Genomic DNA, 9295 nt, shown 5'->3' on the forward strand with positions numbered 1-9295 from the left:
CTGACTGCTTCGGGTGATGTTGTCTAGATGCTGCTGTACACTGGCTCCAGCCTACAACAACACATTAAACAACAGTATTAAGTGACTATCCTCTGACAGTAGATTAGCTCAACTCACTGTCCATGAAAATAGAGGTGATGGAAAGTATATTTTAAACAACATACCTTTGGGAATTTGATGAGGTTATTGACAGCTTGAGATGCAGACATCTTTCCTGGTCTCTTTCGCCCTTGTGCAGATGGTGGTAGCAGATGTAGCAGCAGCAAGATAGTAGACAAGTCACTGTCCCAGCCTACAGACGAATAAACAAAGAATTATTCCAAAAATACATTGAATTGACAGAATTACCTATATAACCAACAATGGCAAATAAAAACAGTCACAATCATACCATTCTCAACTTCAGTACCTGACTCAGCATTGATGGGCCACCTCTCCAAGAATTTGCTCCCAGTGACCTCACAAAACAGGAGTCGGAAATCTTGTTCTATCTGTAATGCAAAAATACAGAACATAGAGAAGTGTTTGATTGAATCCTGCCTACAAATTACATCAGTATCATTTAAATGATAAGTGCACTTACTTTTGGGAGATTTGCAAACTGAGATGCTTCTTTCCTCCACAGCTTTTCTTTGAATGGTCTTCAACCGCCATGCAATGTATCCTGAACTGCTCTCTGGATCGTAGTAATGTTTCTATGTAATTAAATAAACGAAGAAGGACTATGTTATCAACATTTCTGAGGGCAATTATGTATTTAATGTTGAAAAGTTCCCTTTACTTACATATCCATGTTGTGAATATGGGTCTTCCAGATATGGAGACAGAGCAACAATGCCCTGCGCATACATCACTCTTACGCTTTTAGGGGGAGATGTCCTAATGTATAAATTCAATAATTGGCATTAAACATCACAATTAAAAATAATACAATGTTTAAAATGTTTCTTTATATCTTACATTTTTGATTCTTACCCATGTTATTCTGTCATCTCAGCCTCAAGTATGTTTCTCATCCGTCTTCTGGTTGCATCTCTCAGAGATTTGGTTTTTGCGATACTCTTAAACCTTTCTATAAAATAGAAACATTACTTAATATTACTTAACATGTCATTAACATTGCTATCAGTTAATTTACACAAAATACATATTTCTTACTAAATAATGAGCAAAACTCTAAAGTAGTGTATGCCTTTGGCATTTGCTTAAAATAATATAAACTAATAAAGTTAACTTTATGGTAATGTTACCCACTTTTTCTGAAAGTATGTTCGCTTATGTAAGCTAATTAGCGATTATTAGCTTACTGATAAACGGTAATTTAGTTGTTCAAACTGTGCGATTTGACATGTGACAATGATATTATTTAGACAGCAGAAATACATAGTTAAAATGTTTTAGGTTCATATTAACGCAGTGAGAAGATAACGAACATCTGAACTTTTAGCAACTGCTAGCATGTAGCTACTGGAATGCCATTAAACCTATGGGTAAATGCTGCTAACATGTCCTCACTCGACATCAGTGAAACTATAAAGAGCTACTTAGTTTAAAAATACCTTTTAAACAATGTTACCAGTATGGGAATGTTAACTTCACTTACCTGACTGTGGCAGCTCTTCGGAGAAAATTCCCTGCGCATTAGAGCTCTGAGGCCACACACGCCTGCGGACTGGTAATAATCAACACTGTGTGGAGTGAAGTCTTCACTGCGTGACTAACAAACTTTACACTGACTTTTAACTCTGATGTTAGAGCTGGTTTACTCCTCATAGAGTTGTAAATACTCTATCTAGGTTAAAATAGGTTTACTCTGAAATATTGACACTCCATTTTTGTACATTTACCTCATTGTATCTGGGATATTTTACAGACGATTTGGTTGCAGATGATGTTTACCTTCTGAAAGTTCTCTTGGCTTCTGCGAAGAAGGCCATAACAAAACGCTGGCTCTGTAGAGATCCTCCCACTTCTGAAAGTTCTCTTGGCTTCTGCGAAGAAGGCCATAACAAAACGCTGGCTCTGTAGAGATCCTCCCACTGTAACACTTTTTACCTCTATAGTGGAAGACGTCAAATTGATGGAATGTATGACTTTCACTCTGCGACTGCAGGGAGATTTGGGAAGGAGACGGTGGAGAAAATGGCTGGACTTTACAGCTTGTGGCAGCACCCTTTAATGCATAGAATTAGTAATGCAGACTTGTTGACGTATGTATGTGTGGATGTGCAGATGTATGTACAGGTGTATGTTATCTTCCCATGACCTCATACTGTTTCTGTTTTTTCTTTTTTCTTTTATCTTGTTGCATAAAAATGTTCCTAAACAAATAAAAAGTGTCAAAAAAAAAAGAATCATAAATCACAACAACAGTCGCGTCAAGGCGCTTTATTTTGTAAGGCAGACCCTACAATAAGACAAAAACCCAACAGCCATATGACCCTCTATGAGCAAGCACTTTGGCGAGTCAAGTCGGTGCTCCTGTTAATTTTGCTGACCAATAAACTTCGTCATAGTTTTCATCAGTGACCAGGACCAAGTTATGAGCCAAGATTAGCTAACTTTGTTAGCAAGATTCAGCCATAAAGGAGGTGAAGTTCAACAAAGTGGTAACCTCCAGGACTGCTAAAAACACAGCTTGCAGCAAGTGTGTGATGCTTATTAGCTTTTATAGTGTAAGCATAAAGTTATATTTGTGCAGAGTTTTCTCTCATTTCCCTGTTTTCCTCTCTCATACTTCTATTTAAAAAAAAAAAATGACGTATGATCTGCATCGTATGTCCTACTGCTTTAGTCTGAAAAAAAAAAAAATAATGAGCTTAAGTAAGCTAGCTAGCAGTAGCTGAAAACTTAGCTTATCTTCCATCCACATGTCGATACTACTTTCAAAAAAACAAACTTAGTAGCTAAACGTTAATGATTTGAATCTGGCGTCTAAATCCAGCTTTTACACTGAAGAGGGTCTAACTATTTATATGAGCTAACCATAAACTTAACTAAATAAATGAGCACATTTCCTTGAATTTTATGTTAATAAATATGTTAATATGTTAATATTTAACCTCATTTCTTTGAAATGAGGTTAAATATTAACATATTGAAAGATCGCCCTGTAAATGCATGAGCACACAGTACATCAGAGAAAAGTGAACACAGTGAAAAGTGGAGAGGACATTTAGGAATATGTCTTCAAAGTGAGTTGGTCAAAAAATGATGTCTGAAACTGTCTGCTGACTTTACAGTACCGCTCCTCTGTGATAGCAGCCGGTGTACACTGACCTCAGAGCTACTGGGAGGGATAGCCATAGGTAGATATGGCCTCCTGATCGCTGCAATCGGGGTTCTGACCCACTAACACTACCAGACCGACAGACCCAACACTGTCCGGGGATTGATGCTTCACGGTAATGAAATGCAAGGACTATTTCTGTGGGGCTAGACTTTCTTCTCCTTCGTAGTGGATGTGAAGCATGTGGGTAGTGCTGCTCGTGTTGCATAAGAAGGAGGCTTGGGAGATGTGTTTGCAGCTGTTAGATGCTCGGTCACTTATTTGCTTTTTAAAGCATAATTAACAAGTGATGTTTTGTAAGTTGTTTGAAATAGAGAAACCATGTTATCTTTTCATAATAAGTCATTTCCTATCACATCTCTGGCCTTGTTTGAGCAGAAGAGTGATGCTACTGTCTCCATATACAGTAACAGTATCACATAACATATTTTCATTACTAAGTGATGGTTTGTAGTACTTTTTAAGAGCCCACCAGTGGGTTATAGTCACAGCATAAGCGCACAAGCCAGTCACCCACCTTCACACCATAGTTCTTACCAAGGTTATTATCGTTAACGAAAACTAACGAAATAACGAAAACTAGAAGTGAAAAAACATTTTCGTTAACGGAAATAAAAATAAAAACAAAAAAAGGAAAACTAACTAAAACTGTAATGAGTGTTCACAAAACTAACTAAAATTAACTGAATTTATAGCAAAAATGTGTTTAGTTTTCATTGATGTGTGCGTGTCATACAATAGTCAAGGGTGAAAATGAAGTTTAGTTTCCAGATTTTTTTCTTGCTTGTCTCATTATGCCAGCAGGTGGCAGTACGTTAGTCGAGTCGTCTGTGTTGCTGCTCCGTCCACGCGCAGAATCATGTCAGGAAAAGTCGGGAGAAAGCGCCAGAGTCCAATTTGGGATTACTTTGAATATGACTGTGTTTTGGATAAAGCAAGTGTCTTGTAGTGGAAAGAGACAAATTATGAGGGACATTTCTAAAGGGAAAAAAATCCCACAAACCTTAAAGTGCACTTGAAAAGCTCACACAAGAAGGCTAACCTAGCTTACCTTGAGAAGGGAGCACACTCAACCCTCATCCCCAGAAACAGAAGCTAACCCCAGGCAAGGCAGCGTGATGCATCCCGAGACAACAGGACGGGATATCTACATAACTGTGTGAGTCAATTGCCTTCAAAAAGTTTATCAATTCACTTGAACCAAAATTACGAACACCCGGTGCTGCAAGAGTTAATAGTCTCATTGGGGCCAAGATATACATTTTATAGTTGCCTGGTATCAATGGTTGTTCATCTGCCTTTATTTATTTATTTAAAGAACCCATAGGTGGGAATGTGAGTTGTCTGTCTCTGCGTGTTAGCCCTGCGACAGACAGGCGACCTGTGCAGGGTGCAGGGTATGGTAGCTGGAATAGCAACATACCCAAGGATAAGCAGAAGAGATGACTGATATGATGAAACTGGGATTTTGTTACACTTAATTATTGCAAACACAACTAAAACTATAACTGAAACTAATCAAAACTAAACTGAAACTAAGGATTTTCAAAAAAATAATAAACTAAACTAGCAAACAATTGGTAAAAACTAATTAAAACTGATATAAAATTGAAAATCTGAAGTCAAAACTAAATAAAAATAAAAACTAATGAAAATTGCAAAACTATTAAAACCCTGGTTCTTACTAAGAATGTAGTGACTATTGTCAGAATCATTAAGTGCATTCATAAACTAAATAGCCTAATATTAAATCCATAAAGTCTTCCAAAACATTCATTCCATGTTTTCTCTTTAAATTCATTACCCAAAACCCAGAAACAATTATTGATAAAAAGTGGAAATGCAGGGAGACTGAAGTGCTTCTTTTCAGAGCTTCTAACTCACAGCAGTTTATTGTTTCTCTTTTTATCCGACATTCACATCGTTTTATTTAATCAGTTAGTTGTCCTTTTTTGTTCTTTCAGTTCCTTCCCATCTTTTTTCTGCACGTTGAAACATTTCCCCTGCTTTTCCAACCTCATGGCAAAAATGAATCTCTTAGTTCTCTCTCCTGTGGCTCATTTTGTGGCCTTTTTCTTTACTATCGTACTACTTACTTATTGCTTCTTCTGTATCTTCATCACTGCTTCTGTTCTCTTTCCACCAGCTCTTTCCTGTCCTTCATTTCTTTTTACTCTTACATTCAATGCATTCAGAAACAGGATAGTATTTAATAAGGCTTAACACTAGGGATGCACCGATACTGGTATCGGGGCCGATACTGTAAAATGTGTGTGTACTCATACTCGTAAAAGTTAACGATACCATGAACCGATACTAACTTATTTCATTAATCAGAGGGTGGCTTGTCATTTCTGTTGTAGTTTTTTAGATTGGCCACTAGGGGGACATCCCGCGCTAAACAGGCACAGGGTTAGGCGAGTGAGACTGGCGGCTCCAGATAAAAAAGAGAAACTGGAGGCTGCTGTAGCTAGGCTAAACAAAATGTCAGCAGTGTGGACCGGAACAGCCAACTTTAACTCAGGTTTTGGAAAAGCGATGAAAAATGTCAAGAGAAAATCCACGGGCAGTTAAAATAACAGAGGCTCTGACTCATTTTATCGCTCTGGATGACCAGCCAATGCCAGGTCGTGGAAAACATAGGATTGCACCATTATCACAATCAGGGAGATAATGGTGCCAAAACTTTCTGAAGAGGTAAAGACAAGCAGTGTGTGCGCGATGTCAGTCCTTGGTTTAACGGCACAGTGGACTGATGATCCACGGGCAGATGGGGAGTTCGTTCGTCAATGCCAAATACTTTCGTTATTTTGTTTGTTTGTTTACAATATGGACATGCAACATAAAAGTTTATTTTATTCTCAAACCTAATTTGTATTTATTTTATTCCAAACAGAAGTGTTTATTTATTATTCCTGAAAGCTCGAGACAGTGCCAATAGTTCAGTGATATTTTGTTAAATTACAATGTGGAGACTCTGCAATAATTTAACAGAAGTGCTTATTTTTCACTTGAAATTTTTTTGTGGTCATTTTTATTAAGATATTATTTATTATCGGCAGAGAATAAAATAAAACCTGTCTTCCAATTCATTGCATTTGTGTGTGTGTGTGGTGTGTGTGTTGTGTGTGTGTGTGTGTGTGTGTGTGTGTGTGTGTGTGTGTGGTAGAGTAAACGGTTTTTGTACTCTGTATTGACAAGTACTCAGATCCAAGTATCGGTATCGTATTGGTTTGAAAAAATTGGTATCTTGCATCCCATCTAATGTTAGCAACATCATGCTTAAGCTGAGCCTAACTTTACTGGTAGCTGACATCTGAAGATATATATGCCAGAAGAAGACAAAAAAAGAGTTCTCATAAATGATGTCATAAAAAGAGAGAAAGATGCATAAAGGTTGGAAAAGGACGAGGTAATGGCAAGAAAAGTGGAACTAAATTTATTATAAAGCATGTCAGCGTAACCTTTTAGTGACCTGAATTTCCTTTGTGCTGTATGTAATCTGACTCAGAGTAATTTGTATCTTTGTAACAAGGGAAACAGGACAGGAGAATCTCTCTGAGAAGGTTATTTCCACCTCAGACAGACAAATTCATCATGTGTGCTCTGGCTCTGTGTATGTGGGTTGCCTTTTTGGAGATATGCACACATAGCGCGCACTCACCTCTGTGTGTTTCCTGTCGTTGTTGTGTGATTGTGAGCATCAGATCTGATTTGGCCAGACAGTCTGACCTCCGGTGACTTCCCTTTCTGTGAATATTAATGTAGTTCTTTGCCTACAAATCCTTCTGCATCACCCTCATTGTGTGATTCACTAAAATTGCTTTATTTGCTAATGTACTTCCAAATGTTTCAGGTGGAATAATTTTACATGTCTTTATAGGAGTTTCAATTAAAAGTTTATCTGAAGATTACAGTTGGCAATTTGGTTGCAACTTATTATCTTTACTATTTCAAACACATGATTCTTGCTAATATTGTGTTGGTTCCTCTTTTGCTGACAAAACAGCCGTGACCAGTCAAGGCTTGGACTTCACAGCTGAAGGTGCTCTCTGGTATTTGGCACCATGTTGATGTTAACAGCAGATCCTTTAAGTCCTGCAAACTGCGAGGTGGGGCTCCATGGATCCGACTTGTTTGTCCAGTACATCCCACAGATGCTCGCCTGGATTGAGATCTGGGGAATTTGGAGGTCAAGTCTACACTTCAAATTCGTTGATGCGATCCTCAAACCATTCCTAAACCATTCCAGCTTTGTGGGAGGATCATTTACCCTCTTGGAAGAGGCTACAGCTATCATGGAATACCGTTTCTATGAAAGCGCCCACATGATTTGCAGCTTACATCCACACAGACCCTTGTCCAAAACATCACACTGCCTCTACTGGCTTGTTCTCATAGTGCATCCTGGTGCCAGGTGTTCACCGGCTAAGCAACACACACGCATCGAGCCATGCGTGCCACGTGTGGTAAAGGAAAACATGATTCATTTGACCAGGCCACCTCCTCCTGATGCTCACGTCCCCTTTATTGACCCTTTCTGTTATTTAGAGGGGCCAGCATGGGCACCCCGACTGGTCTGAGTCTATGCAGCCCGATACACAACAACATGTCAGGCACTGTGTGTTCTTACAAGTTTCTCTTTTCAGCAGTTTGAGTTAAAGTAAAGTCTGTGATCTCTCTCCCTACCATCTTACTCAGGGATCCACAAGAAGCAGCATTCACACCTTCATTGTGATTGAGAAGCATGCACTTCCATGTAATGCGACAGGTTCTGTAGGAGCCCTTGATGAACTCTTTAGGGCCCATTATGTCTTTGGTACATCATACAGTTCATCCCTGACCAACTTTGTTACTTTTCTGCAACTACGACATTGGGGAAATGCCATATTGCTTTCTCTAGTGAGCATCATAGAACTGTGAATTGTAAAGGTTTGTTACGTTAATTAAATGACACTGAATTGAGAAACATAATAAATGCTGTTACTTTAACCTGTATATTTGTTATTTCCATAATGTAGGATAGATCACAGTTATTTAGTAATATAGCATCATAAGATGAATATGAAAAAAAATCACACTACAGAGAAATAAAAATGATATATTATTACACATCAGAGTGTTATTATTAAACTAAATTTGGAGTAAAAATAGCTCTATAAAGTGTAATCAAATTACTCTGAACAGTGTGAATAACCCTCAGTGTTAAATATTGTTACACATTTTGTTGTTAATTTTGACACTAAATTGAGTACAATTAACACTGAAAAGTTAACACTGGCCATAGAGTAAATTTAACTCTAATTTTGAGTGGGACCAAATGTTATCTGAAGCAGAGTTAAAATCAACTCTGTAAGTGTAAAATTGACACTTGGTTTTTTTTACTGTGCACGTGGAATCCCAACACCTCTGTAATTATCTTTATAACTTCCGTCCAGAAGGGTCGTATGAGTGGGCAGGACCAGAATATATGACCGTAATCAGCCATGACTTCCCCACAATTCCTCCAGCAAAACGCAGGTGTAGCACTGAATTTAGACTTCTGTTTAGGCGTTATGAAATAGCGTATAATGTTCTTCCAGCAGAAGTCCCGCCACATGTTGGAGTTAGTCGTGGTAAACTGTGTCTCCCAGATCCGTGCCCACCTATCTTCTGTAATCACAATGTCCATTTCTTTTTCCCATTTCTGCTTTATGTAAATCGTTGAGTGCCCTTTGAGCTTAGTCAGACATTTATACAGTTTACTTATCAAGGCTCTGTTACTCCCAGAGTCATAAGCATCAATGAAAATATTAACAATCGAGAAGTCTCCAAGGACACAGCTCTTCAGTCTTTTGCCAATATAGTCACGGAGTTGCAAGTATCGAAAAAAGTCTTGTTTCCCAAGATCGTAAGTCTTGCATAGGGTATCAAAAGCCATAATTTTAGATTTTACAATAACCAAACACCCAGCAGTGATTCCATGCCACACCCATTGTTTAAATCTACTATCGTGGGAAGCAGGTA

General features: G+C 38.2%; 1 protein-coding gene and 1 long non-coding RNA gene across 3 annotated transcripts in view; both read right to left on the reverse strand.

Annotated features, from left to right (window-relative positions):
* LOC102294795 (X-linked interleukin-1 receptor accessory protein-like 2) overlaps nt 1-9295 on the reverse strand; it is a 512221-nt gene that overhangs the window by 158858 nt on the left and 344068 nt on the right. The window lies entirely within an intron of this gene.
* LOC121814859 lies at nt 61-1058 on the reverse strand. 2 transcript variants are annotated; one of them, XR_006054618.1, is made up of 4 exons: nt 976-1058; nt 786-879; nt 584-695; nt 61-292 (listed from the first exon to the last, which is right to left on the reverse strand). It is a non-coding gene; the product is annotated as an uncharacterized LOC121814859 (long non-coding RNA). The 2 variants fall into 2 exon arrangements; XR_006054619.1 differs by lacking the exons at nt 61-292; nt 584-695 and adding an exon at nt 420-491.

Source organism: Haplochromis burtoni, unplaced genomic scaffold (genome assembly GCF_018398535.1).
Source record: "Haplochromis burtoni strain Fernald_Lab_line unplaced genomic scaffold, NCSU_Asbu1 Contig_92, whole genome shotgun sequence".
Lineage (NCBI taxonomy): Eukaryota > Metazoa > Chordata > Actinopteri > Cichliformes > Cichlidae > Haplochromis > Haplochromis burtoni.